Below are 22303 nucleotides of genomic sequence, written 5' to 3'. Positions count from 1 at the left end.
GTCGGTGTCAGTGGGGAGGAATAGTGCCCCGTCGTCGGTGTCAGTGGGGAGGAATAGTGCCCCGTCGTCGGTGTCAGTGGGGAGGAATAGTGCCCCGTCGTCGGTGTCAGTGGGGAGGAATAGTGCCCCGTCGTTGGTGTCAGTGGGGAGGAATAGTGCCCCGTCGTTGGTGTCAGTGGGGAGGAATAGTGCCCCGTCGTTGGTGTCAGTGGGGAGGAATAGTGCCCCGTCGTTGGTGTCAGTGGGGAGGAATAGTGCCCCGTCGTTGGTGTCAGTGGGGAGGAATAGTGCCCCGTCGTTGGTGTCAGTGGGGAGGAATAGTGCCCCGTCGTTGGTGTCAGTGGGGAAGAATAGTGCCCCGTCGTTGGTGTCAGTGGGGAGGAATAGTGCCCCATCGTTGGTGTCAGTTTCCTCTATTCACATGGATCAATGTGGATGAAGAAATCTGTACTAGAAGAAAAGTGAAAAAAATATATGCCAAAGCATAGCAGCGATGCACCCACTGACTGCCCCCGGACCCCATGCTTGGGCATATACGTTCTTTTTTTAACTGCAGATGAGAAATCTCCTCCTGCAGCACTGCAAGGACTGACCTGTATATTGTGAGGGCAACACCCTGTTGCTGTCAGAATAAATATGTCAGTGCTGCAGAAATAGTGCCCCATCATTGGTGTCAGTGGGAGGAATAGTGCCCCATCATTAGTATCAGCGGGAGGAATAGTGCCCCATCATTGGTATCAGTGGGAGGAATAGTGCCCCATCGTTGGTGTCAGTGGGAGGAATATTAACCCAACGTTGGTGTCTGTGGGAGGACTAGTGCCCCATCGTTGGTATCAGTGGGAGGAATATTAACCCAACGTTGGTGTCTGTGGGAGGACTAGTGCCCCATCGTTGGTGTCAGTGGGGAGGACTAGTGCCCCATCGTTGGTGTCAGTGGGGAGGACTAGTGCCCCATCGTTGGTGTCAGTGGGGAGGAATAGTGCCCCATCGTTGGTGTCAGTGGGGAGGAATAGTGCCCCATCGTTGGTGTCAGTGGGGAGGAATAGTGCCCCATCGTTGGTGTCAGTGGGGAGGAATAGTGCCCCATCGGTGTCAGTGGGGAGGAATAGTGCCCCATCGGTGTCAGTGGGGAGGAATAGTGCCCCATCGGTGTCAGTGGGGAGGAATAGTGCCCCATCGTTGGTGTCAGTGGGGAGGAAGAGTGCCCCATCGTTGGTGTCAGTGGGGAGGAAGAGTGCCCCATCGTTGGTGTCAGTGGGGAGGAAGAGTGCCCCATCGTTGGTGTCAGTGGGGAGGAAGAGTGCCCCATCGTTGGTGTCAGTGGGGAGGAAGAGTGCCCCATCGTTGGTGTCAGTGGGGAGGAAGAGTGCCCCATCGTTGGTGTCAGTGGGGAGGAAGAGTGCCCCATCGTTGGTGTCAGTGGGGAGGAAGAGTGCCCCATCGTTGGTGTCAGTGGGGAGGAATAGTGCCCCATCGTTGCCCCATTGTTGGTGTCAGTGGGGGGAATAGTGCCCCATCGTTGGTGTCAGTGGGGAGGAATAGTGCCCCATCGTTGGTGTCAGTGGGGAGGATAGTGCCCCATCGTTGGTGTCAGTGGGGAGGATAGTGCCCCATCGTTGGTGTCAGTGGGGAGGAATAGTGCCCCATCGTTGGTGTCAGTGGGGAGGAATAGTGCCCCATCGTTGGTGTCAGTGGGGAGGAATAGTGCCCCATCGTTGCCCCATTGTTGGTGTCAGTGGGGGGAATAGTGCCCCATCGTTGGTGTCAGTGGGGAGGAATAGTGCCCCATCGTTGGTGTCAGTGGGGAGGAATAGTGCCCCATCGTTGGTGTCAGTGGGGAGGAATAGTGCCCCATCGTTGGTGTCAGTGGGGAGGAATAGTGCCCCATCGTTGGTGTCAGTGGGGAGGAATAGTGCCCCATCGTTGGTGTCAGTGGGGAGGAATAGTGCCCCATCGTTGGTGTCAGTGGGGAGGAATAGTGCCCCATCGTTGGTGTCAGTGGGGAGGAATAGTGCCCCATCGTTGGTGTCTGTGGGGAGGAATAGTGCCCCATCGTTGGTGTCTGTGGGGAGGAATAGTGCCCCATCGTTGGTGTCTGTGGGGAGGAATAGTGCCCCATCGTTGGTGTCTGTGGGAGGAAAAGTGCCCCATCGTTGGTGTCAGTGGGGAGGAATAGTGCCCGATCGTTGGTGTCAGTGGGGAGGAATTGTGCCCCATCGTTGGTGTCAGTGGGGAGGAATAGTGCCTTATCGTTGGTATCAGTGCGGAGGAATAATGCCCCATCGTTGGTGTCAGTGGGGAGGAATAGTGCCCCAATCGTTGGTGTCTGTGGGAGGAATAGTGCCCCAATCGTTGGTGTCTGTGGGAGGAATAGTGCCCCAATCGTTGGTGTCTGTGGGAGGAATAGTGCCCCATCGTTGGTGTCAGTGGGGAGGAATAGTGCCCCATCGTTGGTGTCAGTGGGGAGGAATAGTGCCCCATCGTTGGTGTCTGTGGGAGGAATAGTGCCCCAATCGTTGGTATCTGTGGGAGGAATAGTGCCCCATCGTTGGTGTCAGTGGGGAGGAATAGTGCCCCATCGTTGCCCCATTGTTGGTGTCAGTGGGGGGAATAGTGCCCCATCGTTGGTGTCAGTGGGGAGGAATAGTGCCCCATCGTTGGTGTCAGTGGCAAGGAATAGTGCCCCATCTTTGGTGTCAGTGGGAGGAATAGAGCCCCATTGTTGGTGTCAGTGGGGAGGAATAGTGCCCCATCATTGGTGTCAGTTGGAGAAATAGTGTCCCATCGTAGGTGTCAGTGGGAAGGAATAGAGTCCCATTGTTGGTGTCAGTTGCAGGAATAGTGCTCCATCACTGGTTTCAGTGAGAAGAATATTGCCCCAAGGGACAGAAAAAAGAAACAAATTCCTTAAGAAAAAAAAAAAAAAAGCCTCCATTCAAATCGCTCATCAATAGTGACAGTGGGATAAATGGTGCCCCATCTTTGGAGTTAGTGGGAGGAATATTGCCCCATTGTTGGTATCAGGGGGGAGGAATAGTGCCCCATCGTTGGTTTCTGTGGGAGGAATAGTGCCCCATCGTTGGTGTCAGTGGGGAGGAATAGTGCCCCATAGTTGGTGTCAGTGGGGAGGAATAGTGCCCCATCGCTGGTGTCAGTGGGGAGGAATAGTGCCCCATCGCTGGTGTCAGTGGGGAGGAATAGTGCCCCATCGCTGGTGTCAGTGGGGAGGAATAGTTCCTCATCGCTGGTGTCAGTGGGGAGGATTAGTGCCCCATCTTTGGAGTTAGTGGGAGGAATATTGCCCCATCGTTGGTATCAGGGGGAAGGAATAGTACCCCATCGTTGGTGTCAGTTGGGTAAATAGTGCCCCATCGTTGGTATCAGGGGGAAGGAATAGTGCCCCATCGTTGGTGTCAGTGGGAGGAATAGAGCCCCATCGTTGGTGTCAGTGGGAGGAATAGAGCCCCATCGTTGGTGTCAGTGGGAGGAATAGAGCCCCATCGTTGGTGTCAGTGGGAGGAATAGAGCCCCATCGTTGGTGTCAGTGGGAGGAATAGAGCCCCATCGTTGGTGTCAGTGGGGAGGAATAGTGCCCCATCGCTGGTGTCAGTGGGGAGGAATAGTGCCCCATCGCTGGTGTCAGTGGGGAGGAATAGTTCTTCATCGCTGGTGTCAGTGGGGAGGATTAGTGCCCCATCTTTGGAGTTAGTGGGAGGAATATTGCCCCATCGTTGGTATCAGGGGGAAGGAATAGTGCCCCATCTTTGGTGTCAGTGAGGAGGAATAGTGCCCTATCGTTGGTGCCAGTGGGGAGGAATAGTTCCCCATTGTTGCCCCATTGTTGGTGTCAGTGGGGAGGAATAGTGCCCTATCGTTGGTGTCAGTGGAATAGTGCCCCATCGTTGGTGTCAGTGGGAGGAATAGTGCCCCATCGTTGGTGTCGGTGGGGAGGAATAGTGCCCCATCGTTGTCAGTGGGAGGAATAGTGCCCCATCGTTGGTGTCGGTGGGGAGGAATAGTGCCCCATTGTTGTCAGCGGTAGGAGCAGCGCCCATCATTGGTGTCAGCGAGAGGAATAGTGCCCCGTCGTTGGTGTCAGCGGGGAGGAATAGTGCCCCGTCGTTGGTGTCAGCGGGGAGGAATAGTGCCCCGTCGTTGGTGTCAGCGGGGAGGAATAGTGCCCCGTCGTTGGTGTCAGCGGGGAGGAATAGTGCCCCGTCGTTGGTGTCAGCGGGGAGGAATAGTGCCCCGTCGTTGGTGTCAGCGGGGAGGAATAGTGCCCCGTCGTTGGTGTCAGCGGGGAGGAATAGTGCCCCGTCGTTGGTGTCAGCGGGGAGGAATAGTGCCCCGTCGTTGGTGTCAGCGGGGAGGAATAGTGCCCCGTCGTTGGTGTCAGCGGGGAGGAATAGTGCCCCGTCGTTGGTGTCAGCGGGGAGGAATAGTGCCCCGTCGTTGGTGTCAGCGGGGAGGAATAGTGCCCCGTCGTTGGTGTCAGCGGGGAGGAATAGTGCCCCGTCGTTGGTGTCAGCGGGGAGGAATAGTGCCCCGTCGTTGGTGTCAGCGGGGAGGAATAGTGCCCCGTCGTTGGTGTCAGCGGGGAGGAATAGTGCCCCGTCGTTGGTGTCAGCGGGGAGGAATAGTGCCCCGTCGTTGGTGTCAGCGGGGAGGAATAGTGCCCCGTCGTTGGTGTCAGCGGGGAGGAATAGTGCCCCGTCGTTGGTGTCAGCGGGGAGGAATAGTGCCCCGTCGTTGGTGTCAGCGGGGAGGAATAGTGCCCCGTCGTTGGTGTCAGCGGGGAGGAATAGTGCCCCGTCGTTGGTGTCAGCGGGGAGGAATAGTGCCCCGTCGTTGGTGTCAGCGGGGAGGAATAGTGCCCCGTCGTTGGTGTCAGCGGGGAGGAATAGTGCCCCGTCGTTGGTGTCAGCGGGGAGGAATAGTGCCCCGTCGTTGGTGTCAGCGGGGAGGAATAGTGCCCCGTCGTTGGTGTCAGCGGGGAGGAATAGTGCCCCGTCGTTGGTGTCAGCGGGGAGGAATAGTGCCCCGTCGTTGGTGTCAGCGGGGAGGAATAGTGCCCCGTCGTTGGTGTCAGCGGGGAGGAATAGTGCCCCGTCGTTGGTGTCAGCGGGGAGGAATAGTGCCCCGTCGTTGGTGTCAGCGGGGAGGAATAGTGCCCCGTCGTTGGTGTCAGCGGGGAGGAATAGTGCCCCGTCGTTGGTGTCAGCGGGGAGGAATAGTGCCCCGTCGTTGGTGTCAGCGGGGAGGAATAGTGCCCCGTCGTTGGTGTCAGCGGGGAGGAATAGTGCCCCGTCGTTGGTGTCAGCGGGGAGGAATAGTGCCCCGTCGTTGGTGTCAGCGGGGAGGAATAGTGCCCCGTCGTTGGTGTCAGCGGGGAGGAATAGTGCCCCGTCGTTGGTGTCAGCGGGGAGGAATAGTGCCCCGTCGTTGGTGTCAGCGGGGAGGAATAGTGCCCCGTCGTTGGTGTCAGCGGGGAGGAATAGTGCCCCGTCGTTGGTGTCAGTGGGGAGGAATAGTGCCCCGTCGTTGGTGTCAGTGGGGAGGAATAGTGCCCCGTCGTTGGTGTCAGTGGGGAGGAATAGTGCCCCGTCGTTGGTGTCAGTGGGGAGGAATAGTGCCCCATCGTTGGTGTCAGTGGGGAGGAATAGTGCCCCATCGTTGGTGTCAGTGGGGAGGAATAGTGCCCCATCGTTGGTGTCAGTGGGGAGGAATAGTGCCCCATCGTTGGTGTCAGTGGGGAGGAATAGTGCCCCATCGTTGGTGTCAGTGGGGAGGAATAGTGCCCCATCGTTGGTGTCAGTGGGGAGGAATAGTGCCCCATCGTTGGTGTCAGTGGGGAGGAATAGTGCCCCATCGTTGGTGTCAGTGGGGAGGAATAGTGCCCCATCGTTGGTGTCAGTGGGGAGGAATAGTGCCCCATCGTTGGTGTCAGTGGGGAGGAATAGTGCCCCATCGTTGGTGTCAGTGGGGAGGAATAGTGCCCCATCGTTGGTGTCAGTGGGGAGGAATAGTGCCCCATCGTTGGTGTCTATGGGAGGAATAGTGCCCCATCGTTGGTGTCTATGGGGAGGAATAGTGCCCCATCGTTGGTGTCTATGGGAGGAATAATGCCCCATCGTTGGTGTCTATGGGAGGAATAATGCCCCATCGTTGGTGTCTATGGGAGGAATAATGCCCCATCGTTGGTGTCTATGGGAGGAATAATGCCCCATCGTTGGTGTCTATGGGAGGAATAATGCCCCATCGTTGGTGTCAGTGGGAGGAATAGTACCTCATCGTTGGTATCAGTGGGAGGAATAGTGCCCCATCGTTGGTGTCAGTGGGGAGGAATAGTGCCCCATCGTTGGTGTCAGTGGGGAGGAATAGTGCCCCATCGTTGGTGTCAGTGGGGAGGAATAGTGCCCCATCGTTGGTGTCAGTGGGGAGGAATAGTGCCCCATCGTTGGTGTCAGTGGGGAGGAATAGTGCCCCATCGTTGGTGTCAGTGGGGAGGAATAGTGCCCCATCGTTGGTGTCAGTGGGGAGGAATAGTGCCCCATCGTTGGTGTCAGTGGGGAGGAATAGTGCCCCATCGTTGGTGTCAGTGGGGAGGAATAGTGCCCCATCATTGGTGTCAGTTTCCTCTATTCACATGGATCAATGTGGATGATGAACTCTGTACCAGAAGAAAAGTGAAAAAAATATATGCCAAAGCATAGGAGCGATCCACCCACTGACCGCCCCCGGCCCCCATGCTTGGGCATATATGTTCTTTTTTTAACTGCGGATGAGAAATTTCCTCCTGCAGCACTGCAAGGACTGACCTGTATATTGTGAGGGCAACACCCTGTTGCTGTCAGAGTAAACATGTCAGTGCTGCAGAAATGGTGCCCCATCGTTGGTGTCAGCGGGGAGGAACGGTGCCCCATCGTTGGTGTCAGCGGGGAGGAACGGTGCCCCATCGTTGGTGTCAGCGGGGAGGAACGGTGCCCCATCGTTGGTGTCAGCGGGGAGGAACGGTGCCCCATCGTTGGTGTCAGCGGGGAGGAACGGTGCCCCATCGTTGGTGTCAGCGGGGAGGAACGGTGCCCCATCGTTGGTGTCAGCGGGGAGGAACGGTGCCCCATCGTTGGTGTCAGCGGGGAGGAACGGTGCCCCATCGTTGGTGTCAGCGGGGAGGAACGGTGCCCCATCGTTGGTGTCAGCGGGGAGGAACGGTGCCCCATCGTTGGTGTCAGCGGGGAGGAACGGTGCCCCATCGTTGGTGTCAGCGGGGAGGAACGGTGCCCCATCGTTGGTGTCAGCGGGGAGGAACGGTGCCCCATCGTTGGTGTCAGCGGGGAGGAACGGTGCCCCATCGTTGGTGTCAGCGGGGAGGAACGGTGCCCCATCGTTGGTGTCAGCGGGGAGGAACGGTGCCCCATCGTTGGTGTCAGCGGGGAGGAACGGTGCCCCATCGTTGGTGTCAGCGGGGAGGAACGGTGCCCCATCGTTGGTGTCAGCGGGGAGGAACGGTGCCCCATCGTTGGTGTCAGCGGGGAGGAACGGTGCCCCATCGTTGGTGTCAGCGGGGAGGAACGGTGCCCCATCGTTGGTGTCAGCGGGGAGGAACGGTGCCCCATCGTTGGTGTCAGCGGGGAGGAACGGTGCCCCATCGTTGGTGTCAGCGGGGAGGAACGGTGCCCCATCGTTGGTGTCAGCGGGGAGGAACGGTGCCCCATCGTTGGTGTCAGCGGGGAGGAACGGTGCCCCATCGTTGGTGTCAGCGGGGAGGAACGGTGCCCCATCGTTGGTGTCAGCGGGGAGGAACGGTGCCCCATCGTTGGTGTCAGCGGGGAGGAACGGTGCCCCATCGTTGGTGTCAGCGGGGAGGAACGGTGCCCCATCGTTGGTGTCAGCGGGGAGGAACGGTGCCCCATCGTTGGTGTCAGCGGGGAGGAACGGTGCCCCATCGTTGGTGTCAGCGGGGAGGAACGGTGCCCCATCGTTGGTGTCAGCGGGGAGGAACGGTGCCCCATCGTTGGTGTCAGCGGGGAGGAACGGTGCCCCATCGTTGGTGTCAGCGGGGAGGAACGGTGCCCCATCGTTGGTGTCAGCGGGGAGGAACGGTGCCCCATCGTTGGTGTCAGCGGGGAGGAACGGTGCCCCATCGTTGGTGTCAGCGGGGAGGAACGGTGCCCCATCGTTGGTGTCAGCGGGGAGGAACGGTGCCCCATCGTTGGTGTCAGCGGGGAGGAACGGTGCCCCATCGTTGGTGTCAGCGGGGAGGAACGGTGCCCCATCGTTGGTGTCAGCGGGGAGGAACGGTGCCCCATCGTTGGTGTCAGCGGGGAGGAACGGTGCCCCATCGTTGGTGTCAGGGGGAGGAACGGTGCCCCATCGTTGGTGCCAGTGGGGAGGAACGGTGCCCCATCGTTGGTGCCAGTGGGGAGGAACGGTGCCCCATCGTTGGTGCCAGTGGGGAGGATTGGTGCCCCATCGTTGGTGCCAGTGGGGAGGATTAGTGCCCCATCGTTGGTGCCAGTGGGGAGGATTAGTGCCCCATCGTTTCCCCATCGTTGGTGTCAGTGGGGAGGAATAGTTTCTCATCTTTGGTGTCAGTGGGGAGGAATATTGCCCCATCGTTGGTGTCAGCGGGGAGGAACGGTGCCCCATCGTTGGTGTCAGCGGGGAGGAACGGTGCCCCATCGTTGGTGTCAGCGGGGAGGAACGGTGCCCCATCGTTGGTGTCAGCGGGGAGGAACGGTGCCCCATCGTTGGTGTCAGCGGGGAGGAACGGTGCCCCATCGTTGGTGTCAGCGGGGAGGAACGGTGCCCCATCGTTGGTGTCAGGGGGAGGAACGGTGCCCCATCGTTGGTGTCAGGGGGAGGAACGGTGCCCCATCGTTGGTGCCAGTGGGGAGGAACGGTGCCCCATCGTTGGTGCCAGTGGGGAGGAACGGTGCCCCATCGTTGGTGCCAGTGGGGAGGATTGGTGCCCCATCGTTGGTGCCAGTGGGGAGGATTAGTGCCCCATCGTTGGTGCCAGTGGGGAGGATTAGTGCCCCATCGTTTCCCCATCGTTGGTGTCAGTGGGGAGGAATAGTTTCTCATCTTTGGTGTCAGTGGGGAGGAATATTGCCCCATCGTTGGTGTCAGGGGGAGGAATATTGCCCCATCGTTGGTGTCAGTCGAAGGATTAGTGCCCCTTCGTTGGTGTCAGTCGAAGGATTAGTGCCCCATCGTTGGTGCCAGTGGGGAGGATTAGTGCCCCATCGTTGGTGCCAGTGGGGAGGATTAGTGCCCCATCGTTGGTGCCAGTGGGGAGGATTAGTGCCCCATCGTTGGTGCCAGTGGGGAGGATTAGTGCCCCATCGTTGGTGCCAGTGGGGAGGATTAGTGCCCCATCGTTGGTGCCAGTGGGGAGGATTAGTGCCCCATCGTTGGTGCCAGTGGGGAGGAATAGTGCCCCATCGTTTCCCCATCGTTGGTGTCAGTGGGGAGGAATAGTTTCTCATCTTTGGTGTCAGTGGGGAGGAATATTGCCCCATCGTTGGTGTCAGTCGAAGGAATAGTGCCCCTTCGTTGGTGTCAGTGGGGAGGATTAGTGCCCCTTCGTTGGTGTCAGTGGGGAGGATTAGTGCCCCTTCGTTGGTGTCAGTGGGGAGGATTAGTGCCCCTTCGTTGGTGTCAGTGGGGAGGATTAGTGCCCCTTCGTTGGTGTCAGTGGGGAGGATTAGTGCCCCTTCGTTGGTGTCAGTGGGGAGGATTAGTGCCCCTTCGTTGGTGTCAGTGGGGAGGATTAGTGCCCCTTCGTTGGTGTCAGTGGGGAGGATTAGTGCCCCTTCGTTGGTGTCAGTGGGGAGGATTAGTGCCCCTTCGTTGGTGTCAGTGGGGAGGATTAGTGCCCCATCGTTGGTGCCAGTGGGGAGGATTAGTGCCCCATCGTTGGTGCCAGTGGGGAGGATTAGTGCCCCATCGTTGGTGCCAGTGGGGAGGATTAGTGCCCCATCGTTGGTGCCAGTGGGGGGGATTAGTGCCCCATCGTTGGTGCCAGTGGGGAGGATTAGTGCCCCATCGTTGGTGCCAGTGGGGAGGATTAGTGCCCCATCGTTGGTGCCAGTGGGGAGGATTAGTGCCCCATCGTTGGTGCCAGTGGGGAGGATTAGTGCCCCATCGTTGGTGCCAGTGGGGAGGATTAGTGCCCCATCGTTGGTGCCAGTGGGGAGGATTAGTGCCCCATCGTTGGTGCCAGTGGGGAGGATTAGTGCCCCATCGTTGGTGCCAGTGGGGAGGATTAGTGCCCCATCGTTTCCCCATCGTTGGTGTCAGTGGGGAGGAATAGTTTCTCATCTTTGGTGTCAGTGGGGAGGAATATTGCCCCATCGTTGGTGTCAGTGGGGAGGAATATTGCCCCATCGTTGGTGTCAGCGGGGGGGGAATTGCGCCCCATCGTTGGTGTCAGCGGGGGGGGAATTGCGCCCCATCGTTGGTGTCAGCGGGGGGGGAATTGCGCCCCATCGTTGGTGTCAGCGGGGGGGGAATTGCGCCCCATCGTTGGTGTCAGCGGGGGGGGAATTGCGCCCCATCGTTGGTGTCAGCGGGGGGGGAATTGCGCCCCATCGTTGGTGTCAGCGGGGGGGGAATTGCGCCCCATCGTTGGTGTCAGCGGGGGGGGAATTGCGCCCCATCGTTGGTGTCAGCGGGGGGGGAATTGCGCCCCATCGTTGGTGTCAGCGGGGGGGGAATTGCGCCCCATCGTTGGTGTCAGCGGGGGGGGAATTGCGCCCCATCGTTGGTGTCAGCGGGGGGGGAATTGCGCCCCATCGTTGGTGTCAGCGGGGGGGGAATTGCGCCCCATCGTTGGTGTCAGCGGGGGGGGAATTGCGCCCCATCGTTGGTGTCAGCGGGGGGGGAATTGCGCCCCATCGTTGGTGTCAGCGGGGGGGGAATTGCGCCCCATCGTTGGTGTCAGCGGGGGGGGAATTGCGCCCCATCGTTGGTGTCAGCGGGGGGGGAATTGCGCCCCATCGTTGGTGTCAGCGGGGGGGGAATTGCGCCCCATCGTTGGTGTCAGCGGGGGGGGAATTGCGCCCCATCGTTGGTGTCAGCGGGGGGGGAATTGCGCCCCATCGTTGGTGTCAGCGGGGGGGGAATTGCGCCCCATCGTTGGTGTCAGCGGGGGGGGAATTGCGCCCCATCGTTGGTGTCAGCGGGGGGGGGAATTGCGCCCCATCGTTGGTGTCAGCGGGGGGGGAATTGCGCCCCATCGTTGGTGTCAGCGGGGGGGGGGGAATTGCGCCCCATCGTTGGTGTCAGCGGGGGGGGAATTGCGCCCCATCGTTGGTGTCAGCGGGGGGGGGAATTGCGCCCCATCGTTGGTGTCAGCGGGGGGGGAATTGCGCCCCATCGTTGGTGTCAGCGGGGGGGGAATTGCGCCCCATCGTTGGTGTCAGCGGGGGGGGAATTGCGCCCCATCGTTGGTGTCAGCGGGGGGGGAATTGCGCCCCATCGTTGGTGTCAGTGGGGGGGGAATATCGCCCCATCGTTGGTGTCAGTGGGGGGGGGAATTGCGCCCCATCGTTGCAAAGCATTAGTTAACATTACTATAATCATAAAACATCTAAAAATATATAATAATAAAATTTTTTTTTTTTTTGGTTTTTAAATTTTTTTTGTTTTTTTTTTTGTTTTTTTCTCAAAGCATTAATACAATAACTACTTAAAGGCTAAAACAGATAAACATGTAACATATATAATATAAATATTAAAAATAATATATAAAGAATTTAAAAATATATACACTGTACACAGTAACAGTTCCCATTTACATTACCTGCACCCTGAGGAATACAATGACATGCAAGTCTACATCACCATTTTCATCTATTTCATATCCAAACTGGATGTCTTCAATCATGACTTCCTGTATGTCCTCAGGGAGGAGTGGCTGGTCGTCCTGCTGGTTGGGAATAGCAGTCCTGCAGATTGGACAGGTGGCACTCTCTTCAAGCCATCGGTGGATACAGCTGGTGTGGAACTCGTGAGCGCAGGCCAGGATGGTCGTGTCCTCTCCATCTTCATAACCTGCCAAACAGATGGGACAGAGAATTACCTCCTCCTCGGCGCGCTGCTCCATGGCTGGGGGGTGCTCAGGGGCCCCGGCGCGCTGTTCCATGGCCGGTGGTGGAGGGTGCTCAGGGGCCCGGGCTCGCTCTCTTGGTGAACGGCTGCGGTGGGTGGAGGCCTCCTCCCGTCTCCGATGACTTTGGACCCTGGACCTCGTCCGATGGGCGATCGGAGACCCTCCGTTCACCTGATGTGAAGACCTTCCACGGGATGGGCGTCGTGAAGGTCGTGGCATCGTGATGGTGCTGGATGACCTCAAAGTGGCTAAAAATATAAATATTTCCCACTACTAAAGAATAATATAATGATATCAGCAATAGAAATGCTAATGATCGCAGTCAGTTGCAGGAGAACCGCTCTGACGATCTGTATCGCTCAACAACCAGAAAGGAAGTGAGGTCAGAGGCAGCCTGGAGGCGGAGCTAATCACTCTGCCAATCAGAGCCTGGAGGTGGAGCTAATCACTCTGCCAATCACAGCGTCACTTTTCGGGCCTACATATTTTTACTGAAAACCAAACTAAATCTGCTATTTTATTGATTTTCCCATAGAATGAATCAGTGTTGTGGTGACTTTAGTGGGTTTTCCTAAATTCTGCCTCCAGATGTCACTGTGCCTGTATGTGTTCCATGGCGGTAATACCGCTCCCCGCCATAGGTGTCTCCCTTCCCAATCAGCTCCATTAAACGTTATAGACATGGCTTTCCTTCGGCAGCCATCTTTTGATGTCACAGAGAGTAATAGGAGCCCGAGGAGGGATGGAGGAGACAGACGGGAGCTGAGAGAAACGGGGTCCGGGGTGGGCAAGATGGAGACCGGGGGAGCCCAGGTGAGGAGAAGGCCGGGGGTGGGGAGGAGGAAGAGGCTGAGGGAGTGCTGGATGATGTGGGGGGGATTTTATCTATTGAGAGACAAATAAATGATGGGGGGGGGACATACCTGGAGCTTCGACCCCCCCAGTGTAACCTCAACTGCCCCCCCCCCAGTTTTACCAAACCTGCCCCCCCCAGTGTTTCTGCCCCCCCTCAGTGTTACCACAACTGCCCCCACCTTCCCCCAGTCTTTCTGCCCCTCTGTTTTACCACAACTTCCCCAATGGCCCCCCACCCAGTTTTTCTGTGCCCCCCCGTATTACAATTTCCCCCCACACTGTTTCTGCCCCCCCAGTGTTTCTACAAGCGCCCCCACCTTCTCCCCGAGTCTTTCTGCCCCCCCCCCGTTTTACCACAACTTCCCCAATGCCCCCCCCCCAGTGTTTTTGCACTCCTCCCCAGTGTTACAACTGCCCCCATCCCCCCGTGTTTCTGCCCCCCCTAGTGTTACAACTGCCCCCATCCTCCCCCCCCCCCCCCCCCCCGTGTTACCACAACTGTCCACATCCCCGACAGTGTTCCCGCCCCCCCCCATTACAACAACTACCCACATCCCCCTTCCTCCCAGTGTTTCTTCCCTCCACCCCAGTGTTTCTGCCCCCCCCCGTGTTACAACAACTTTCCCCATTCCCCCCCCAGTGTTTCTGCCCCCCCCCCCGTGTTACAACAACTTCCCCCATCCCCCCCTAGTCTTTCTGCTCCCTCCGTGTTTCAACAATTTCCCCCATCCTGCCAGTGTTTCTTCCCCCCCCCCGTGTTACAACAACTTCTTCCATCCCCCCCCCCAGTGTTTCTGCCCCCCCCGTGTTACAACAACTTCCCCCATCCCCCCCCCCCCAGTCTTTCTGCTCCCTCCGTGTTTCAACAATTTCCCCCATCCCGCCAGTGTTTCTGCCCCCCCCCCCCCTGTGTTACAACAACTTCCCCCATTCCCCCCCCCCAGTTTTTCTGCCCCCCCCCCCCATGTTACAACAACTTCCCCCATTCTCCCCAGTGTATCTGCCCCCCATGTTACCACAACTTCCCCCATCCCCCCCCAGTGTTCCTACAACTGTCCCCATCCCCCCAGTGTATCTGCCCCCCCCCATGTTACCACAACTTCCCTCCCCCTTCAGTGTTACCACAACTGCCCCCATCCCCCCAGTGTATCTGCCCCCCCATGTTACCACAACTTCCCCCATCCCCCCCCCAGTGTTCCTACAACTGCCCCCATCCCCCCAGTGTATCTGCCCCCCCATGTTACCACAACTTCCCCCATCCCCCCCCAGTGATACCACAACTGCCCCCATCCCCCCAGTGTATCTGTCCTCCACCCCAGTGTTTCTGCCCCCCCATGTTACCACAACTTCCCCCATCCCCCCCCAGTGTTACCACAACTGCCCCCATCCCCCCAGTGTATCTGTCCTCCACCCCAGTATTTCTGCCCCCCCAGTGTTACTACAACTTCCCCCATCCCCCCCTCCAGTGTTTCTGCCCCCCCCCCCCCCCCATGCCTGCACAGAATACATCTCATTTCTCTCCATGTATTCATTCTATAGTACCCCAGCATTGTGCAGAAACCCCCCCAATAATCCCCCCAGCAGCTGTGCCAGACCCCCCCCCCCCCCCCCATATCAGCCATTCATAAAGGAAATGAATACAGAGCTATAATCCCCCAAATATCACTTCCCCGCCCCTCCCCCACTCTTCATAAAGAGATCCGTGTCATACAATCACTGAGGAATACTGAAAACAAATCTAAATATTAAAAGAAATGAAATAAGTAAAGGAAAGTCATGTTTAGATTTGGATGGAGTGGAGATGATTGGAGCCCCTGTCAGTGTTTATTGCTGTCTGTGCCCCCATTGTTGGGGAGATCCCCCCTCTCTGTTTGTCCTGTTTACCATCATCATCCAAAGTGAATGGGAAAGACGATCCCACATTTTGGGTTGTCCCCAGAAAAGTGATAGAGGGGAAATCTTCCGATGGGGACACTAGTTCTGGTGATCTGGGGGGTCCAGTTTGCATGGATTTCCTCTCACTTCCTGTTATGGACACATGGACGGTGCTGACCAATCAGAAGCCGCCTTGCCCGGACTGTCATCGCTGCAAGGAGAGAATAGATAGTTGTGGGGATTTCAAATCTGCAGACCTGTGAAGCGGCTTTCTCTCCTCTCCTTGCAGCGATGACAGTACGGGCGAGATGGCACAGGGGGGTGGAAATGTTTGATAAACGACGTGTCCAGGGACTAAATCGGGGCCCCAATCTACTTGTCCCTCATGACAATCTACTTGTTTTAAAAGCAAAAGAGACTTTATGGCGACTTAAACGTGTCATATTTTTAACATTGCGCTGTTTATCTCCTCCCCCTCCCCCCCCCCTCTCTCCAGCACTGCACCCGGGGACTAGCAAGGAGGAGAGAGACCTTGCAGTGTACTGAGCACCGATTGGCTGCTCGTCAGGAATGGGTGGGTCAGGGCTTATACTTTATCCCTTTGGCTGCCAGAGACGTTTTTGCCATTTTTGCACACATTTAAAAAATCATTTTAAGCCTGAAGATGGCATAACACCCAAATATATATTTCCTGAAAGCAGAGACCCTAGAGAATAAAATAGTGGTAGTTCCAATTTTTTATGTCCCATATTATCGCAAAATTTCAGTAAAAAATACAAGTATGTTAATTTTAGGGCACAAAAAAAGCAATAAATGACCCTATTTTCTGTAAAATCTAAAAGCCGAGGTTGCAGCGAATAAATAGATATCCAACTTGTCATCCTTAAATTTGTGCGCACTTGTGAAATGGCGAGGAGCTTCAGTACCCTGTATTTTCTATAGGTGACACTTTTAAAGCTCCTTTATAGGTCACCAGTTTAGTATTACGGAGGAGGTCTGGTGCTAGAATTATCGCTCTCATTCTGGCGTGCGCGGCGATATGTAACGTATCGCAATCGACGGTTTGATGCGTAGGCGTCCCAGCGTGTGCTTTTACGTTTTGTACGTTTTTGTATGTGTGGGGGTGCCGGCCTTTTTGGGGGGATGGCATGTGCTTGGGTGTAACTTTCATTGTTTATAATTGTAAAAAAAAAGTTTTTTTTTAATCACGGGGACAACTTCCCCTATGTGATGATTTTTGGTGACAGGTTCTCTTCGAGACATCCAAGGTCTAAAAGACTCTGGATGTCTCCCCTCTGTTCCTATGGGGATTGCTCTACAATCTCTCAACGGGGACCCGGAAGTGACATCATAACGTCACTTCCGAGTCAGCACAAGAAGGGGAGGGGACTCGTCCGCTCTTCTCCCTCCCCTCTACCCAACGGGGAGAGCACACGACGGGGGTGCGGAGAGGCTGGCACTGTGCAACGCAGTCAACAGCAGCGCTGCCACCTATTGCCTCACCTGACAGGTGAGCCCTGCTGCTTGCCCGCAGCAGACCTAAAGGTAGAATGAAACTACCTGCCCAGCGCCCGGAACTACATGTCCCGGGCGTCAGGAGATAGGAATCCAACATCCCTGTGGCATCTGATTGGTCAGCACCGTCCATGTGACATCAATAGTCCTCTAGCCTGAACTGTCATTGCTGCAAGGTGAGGAGAGAAATCGGCAGGGATTTCAGATGTCGGCGTCTTTGTCTCCTCTCCTACCGCTGAGAATATGGAGTATCTGCCACCATGGTATACATCCCCACATGCCCACTCTCCGCTGCGGGAAAACTCCCTTCACCGCTCCTGTCCAGTGGGGAAACCGCATTTGTTTTGGACAGAAATTGCATTCCTGTTCACATTGCATGCTGGTCTTTGTGGTGCAATTTGTGTTCATACATTTTGTATTGACGCACATCGCACCACAAAGTATCGGCAATCGGTATCGGCGAGTACTTGACCGAAAGTATCGGTACTGGCCGATCAGAAAATGGTATCGGTGCATCCCTGCTTTCTAACCTGCATGCTGGCTTCAAGTTGGTGTTTCAAAGTATGGATTCTAGAGACAGCCAGGCAAATAGCATTTTCAGAGTGTTCCATAATGATCTCCATATTGTTTCATGCATTCGTTTCCTTCAAAGTCTACCTGTCATGAGAAGTATGGGTCTGCTTTTGTGGCCATTGTTGGTCTTCTGAAAATGCTATGTGCCTGGTAGTTTGGCTTCAATGCCTGGAACAAGCATGCTGTGAATGTCAGAAAACTGTTAGAATTCCTCATCTCTGTACTTGTGAAGGATGATCCAAAGTATCATGGCGGGTACTACAATTCTCAGAAGAAAGGGTCACCTCGATATGTTCCTCAGGGTTTCCTTTGAAGCTGAAGTCTTTCCATCCCCATCAACATGCTGATGAGTTTTAAAAGGAAACTTTCTGTTTTCACTATATAGCTTGTTTAGACATCACTGGGTCTCTGTGCTTCCCTATGCAATGGCTGGTGAGAGGTGCTAGTGGGATGCTGGCCTTCTGAAATGATCACAGCACCCTGCCTCAGTACTCCTCTCATAGGTCCTCAGTTCTGATACAAGCAGTGGGCTGACTCTTAGGACGATTTGTGCAAAAATCAAAATGCTTTGATGGTTGGATGTCCGTCTCTCAGCAGTGGCACTCTCGGCAGGCTTGGTTGGCACACAAATCACTCCAGGTAATGCACACATGTGATGCCGAATCTTCATGATTGAAAGTGAAATCCAATGAATGAAAAGGGTGGACCAGGGACAGGAAGGCCGGGGAGGAAAGAATAGATGCTTGACGTCCTCCAGCAAGGAAATAAGGTGGGCTCTGACTTGTGATGCACACTGTGAGAAGCTCAGTGTGCAGTGAAATCATGCCATGTCAGTAGAGCAGAGAAGTCTGTACAACTGTGTAAGACTGAAGGGAAGCTGAAGTTCAGATCTTCAAGATTTATGTGCTCAGCTTTGATCTAGCTAGTGTCCATTAAACTCCAGAAGATCAGAAAAGAAGTCTTATCAGGTTACCTCGTATTTGTACTTTCAGTGAACCGCTTTCCTGCCGCCCTATAGAAGATATACTGCTACAGGGCGGCAGGGGTGCGCAAAATCACCTGTATATATACGTCATTTTGCATTTCTGAGCCGTGCACGCCCCTACCCGTACAGCTATTCGCAGCCTTAGCTGTCAGTCACCGGGTCCCGGTGATTGAGGAGCATTACTGACGGAGGGAGAGAACTGTATGTAAACAATACAGTGCTCTCCCCTGTCAGCTACTGCACAATGCTTTGCATGGCTTACACAGCACACAGTTAACCCTTTGATCGCCCCACATGCTAACCCCTTCCTGACCAGTGCCATTAGTACAGTGTCAGCGCTTTTTATTAGCACTGATCAGTGTATTGGTGTCACTGGGGATGTCAGTGACATCAAGTCAGTTCCCCCCAGTGTCAGAATGCCCGCCGCAGTCATGCTATAAGTTGCTGATCGCCGCCATTACTATTAAAAATAAATCTTGCCCATTGGAGGACAGGCAGGCTGTGCTCCCACCACAGCCAGAATCTGCTTGCTTGTACATCCCGTATGGGCAAGCAGATACTTACTGACAGGAAGGCTCAATGAACTACCATGGTGCTGTGGACTGGCGTGATAGTTGGTTGAAAACCACAAACTGACAACTGGAAAGGCTGCTGGGACTTGTAGTTTTCCCATTCACAGAATACTGTGAATGAGTGACGCTGCCGGAGCCCCGCATAGCAGTTTTTATTTTACATTTTGACAGCTAGCAGGGGGGAGAAGATCCCCCATTAGCAGATACAACGGTGATGGGGGGGGGGGGGGTGCAGGGGCTGGTGTGATTGTAACCCTGAATATGGGTGTAACGTTACAAAAGGTGACTGTATCCTTTAAAGGATGAGTTCACCTTTTAAAAAACAATAATTATTGCACTTTTTTTTTTTTTGCAGGTAAAATAAATGTGCATTTCTTATTTCTGTCTGCAGGAGCCCGTAGACCATTGTGCCAGCGCCATGCGGGTCTCCTGCAGATCTGTTAGTATATCTTCTTACACGTAAAGGGATGTACGAGCCAACAGATATACTGACAGGAAAAATGAATGAACTACCACGGCACTTCACAGCACAGTAGTAGTTTATTGAGGACTAAAGCTGACAGCCGCTAAGGCTCTTGGGACTTGTAGTCTCTCATCCACAGGTGACTGTGTGGGCGGAGCCCTACACGGCCACGGTTTTAAAAATTTGACAGCGAGAGGGGAGAAGATCCCCCACAGGGCCCAGTCTGATCATAACAACATATTACATTTTACACCCTGAGTTTGGGTGTAACGTTACGAAAGGTGAACTTGTCCTTTGACGGCTGCCGACATTTTTACAGGATCTTGCTAGCTGAAAGATCCTGCATAAAAAGGATCCATACTGCATCTCTGCTCATATGGCCTGATCCATATAGGTTTGTGGGAGGTGAAATGTACGGGCAGCTTTATGGGCTCTCACATTTTTAAAAAATATTTCTCTGCCCTGAATGAGTCATTTAAAATGACGCCCCATGGACTAGAATGCAGCATTTATGTGCTCGTCTACTGCTTATATATAATTATTACATTGAATGATGCAAGTGCCTACACTTTGACTTGATATTTGACTCTTAAAATCCCTGTACAGCAGAGTTCAGATTTGACCAGAGAGAAGCCGCAGCACAAGAAGTGAATCAGTTCTGCTGCAATACTCGTGTAAGGGGCATGCGGTTAGGAGGAGAGAGCAGAGTGACGGGTGTGAGCTCATCAGTCTACTGCTTCTTTCACTATCCATTCAGACTGAGGGAGGAGCAAGAACTGTAAGTTACTGCAGCAGATTAAAATCAGGTCTACTGCCCTGCTAGACAGAGCTGTGCAGTGTGACAGAGCTTTGAAATTCTCAGAACTGGACAGACAGAAATAAAGAATCTTTTGGCAGGTAAAATGTCTCTGTTCTATGTATTCCAGATTGTTTTTCAGCAGTTCATCTTCAGGTTGTACTTTTCTGCCTGGAGCCACTCTGGTTGAACAAAAACAATGTAGAAATGAAAGGATCTAAGCACCTTTCGGAGCATGTCACCCATATTTGGGGTGTAACACTTACCATGCTCCTATTCCCCAACCTCCCGCCACCAGCGCTCCTCTCCATGACAGTGGGCTTCTTCCCTCACCCGCTGTCACAATTTAAAAACAGTGTGGCCCTTCAGGGCTCCACCCACATGTCCACGTCATTCATTCAGTTTCCTTGAATGAACGGACTACAAGTATTGTCAGCCATTGTGGCTGACAGGTTGTAGTTCTCAATGAGCTGCGAGGACACTGATGAGCACTCTTGTAGTTCATTGATTCTTCCTGCAGTGTAGGAACTTTCTGACATATGGGAGTACGGGCAGACAGCTTATTGTGGGTCTGCAGGATCCGGGCATTGCACCCACAATCTGCTGATCACAGGTGCAATACTTTACAGAATGTAATGTACAAAAATAGTAAATGCACATTTTTGTTGGCTGCAAAAAAAAAAAACGTGCATTTTTAATTTTTTATTTTTTTTTTACAAAAGGTGAGCTTATCCTTTTACCACTTGGTAACCGTGATATAGCCAAATGACGGCTACAGCGCGGTTACCTAATTCTGGGAGGGTGTCTTATGACGTCCTCCCAGAATGTGCCCCCCGCGCACCATCAGGGGCACGCACCCGGCGATCTCCGTGATCGCTGTGTCCTACGGAGACAGCTGATCACATGATGAGGTAAAAGGCCAATCACAGCAGCCTTTTCCCACATGATCAGCTGCGTCCAATGACACAACAGTTCACTGTGTAAATACAGTTGTCTGTTATCGGCAGCATTTTCCTCACACTGTCACAGCGTGCAGAAAGTACTGCCGATAACTGGCAGCTGTCACAGAGGAGATCGGCAATGATCATCAGGGCACTGATGATCAGTGCCCTTCAGTACCACCCAGCAGGGCCCCCATCAGTACCGTCCATCAATGCCACCCATTCAGCTTCGGCAGTCAGGGCTGGTTGTCCGTGTCGCCCATCAGCGCCGCCTATCAGTGCCCATCATTGCTGCATATGTTGCTCTTCTTTTGTTTATAGTGCCAAAAATAAAACACCCAACTGCGATTAAATACCACAAAAAAAAATCTCTGTGTGTGAAAAATATTATAAAAATGTCATATGTGTACAATGTTGCATGACTGTGCAATTGTCATTCAATGTGAGACAGCGCTGAAAATTGGCCGGGGCACAAAGGGGGTATAAGTGCCCGGTAGATAGGTGGTTAAACTTGCAGGTTTCTGAGTGTAGACTTCAATCCTCCTTTAAATTGTAATGTAAAATAAATGCACCCTAAAGACAACGGAAATATGAGAGCTGCTCATAAGAAGTCAAGTGTTCAGAATTACAAATCAAACTGATTGTATTCCTGTCCATGGTAGAATATGTGGGCAGTGCTGGGGTTGATGCTCTTCCAAATAACTGATATGTTTATTTTTGTTGTCAAAGTGCAAACTGAATGACTGTAAAGAGAAAGTTCTCTGGAGCAATTCTCGTCCCCAAGAATCTGTCCAAGGGAACGTCTGACTTGCTGGTGCTGTTCACGCTGGACCACAACTAGGATGTGTTCAAGGTAAGTTTGTTGATGTGTTTGGATCGTGGCGTACCGGTGTCCTGACTGCAAGTGTTTTGGGTTTGTTCTGTGACTCAGTAGCAAGTGCAGTAACCACCCCAACAAAATGTTATTGAATGACAGATTCTTGGATTAGAATCAACTTCCATTTTACTCTTGGCTGAAAATAATCAGTGGCTGTAGGGCCAGTTATCGGTGGGGGGTGGGGAAATACCAGTGTCAGTGTTAAACCGCTGCAAAAGGATTGTGGTGCATAATTCCAATGGGTTACATTTAGGAAGGCTTAATTGGGAGAATCCTGTCATTAAGTGTTCTTGCATGGCAACCACTTACTGTTATCTCACATATATATTCCTATTATTATTGCCAAATTTACCACCCTAACTCCTCCCGCAGTTTTTACACTACATAGACAGTAATATACCGAAACGTGCGGATTGTTCCCGATTGGTGTGCTATTACTTTGTGGAACGTTTCGCCGAATGGTTCACGAAATATCAGCGTTTTTGTGGTGAAATTGGTCCCATAGGAATGAATGGCGGAATGTTGAAAACTAGAGTGGGAGCTGACAAAAGCTAGAGTGTGAGCTGAAAAATCAGGACATGATTTGTAAACTGCCATCACTCCCTCATTTTCAAGCCCACCTACACAAATCTTATATCAAAACGTTCAGCTATCCCTGCTGCCACTAAAAATGTCCACGGCTAGGCCATAGTCCTGATAGTCTTCACAATATGACCATTTGTTTGCAACTCAC

At 54.0% G+C, this 22303-nt stretch overlaps 1 long non-coding RNA gene across 4 annotated transcripts in view; it reads left to right on the top strand.

Annotated features, from left to right (window-relative positions):
- The first annotated feature begins 12269 nt into the window (after window positions 1–12269).
- LOC149444993 (uncharacterized) overlaps window positions 12270–22303 on the top strand; it is a 33030-nt gene continuing 22996 nt past the window's right edge. The window contains exons 1-2 of one of the 4 annotated variants that reach the window (XR_016306483.1): window positions 12270–12931; window positions 21423–21546. This is a non-coding gene — a long non-coding RNA (uncharacterized LOC149444993). Of the gene's footprint in view, window positions 12932–20477; window positions 21547–22303 lie in introns of those variants that run through there. The other 3 variants (XR_016306485.1, XR_016306484.1, XR_016306482.1) reach the window with 3 other exon arrangements.

Source organism: Staurois parvus, unplaced genomic scaffold, assembly GCF_062004578.1.
Source record: "Staurois parvus isolate SC_StPar_1 unplaced genomic scaffold, SC_StPar_1.0 ptg000753l, whole genome shotgun sequence".
Lineage (NCBI taxonomy): Eukaryota > Metazoa > Chordata > Amphibia > Anura > Ranidae > Staurois > Staurois parvus.
The sequence above is the reverse complement of the archived record's forward strand: the minus strand, read 5'-3'. Positions and strand labels throughout refer to the sequence as shown.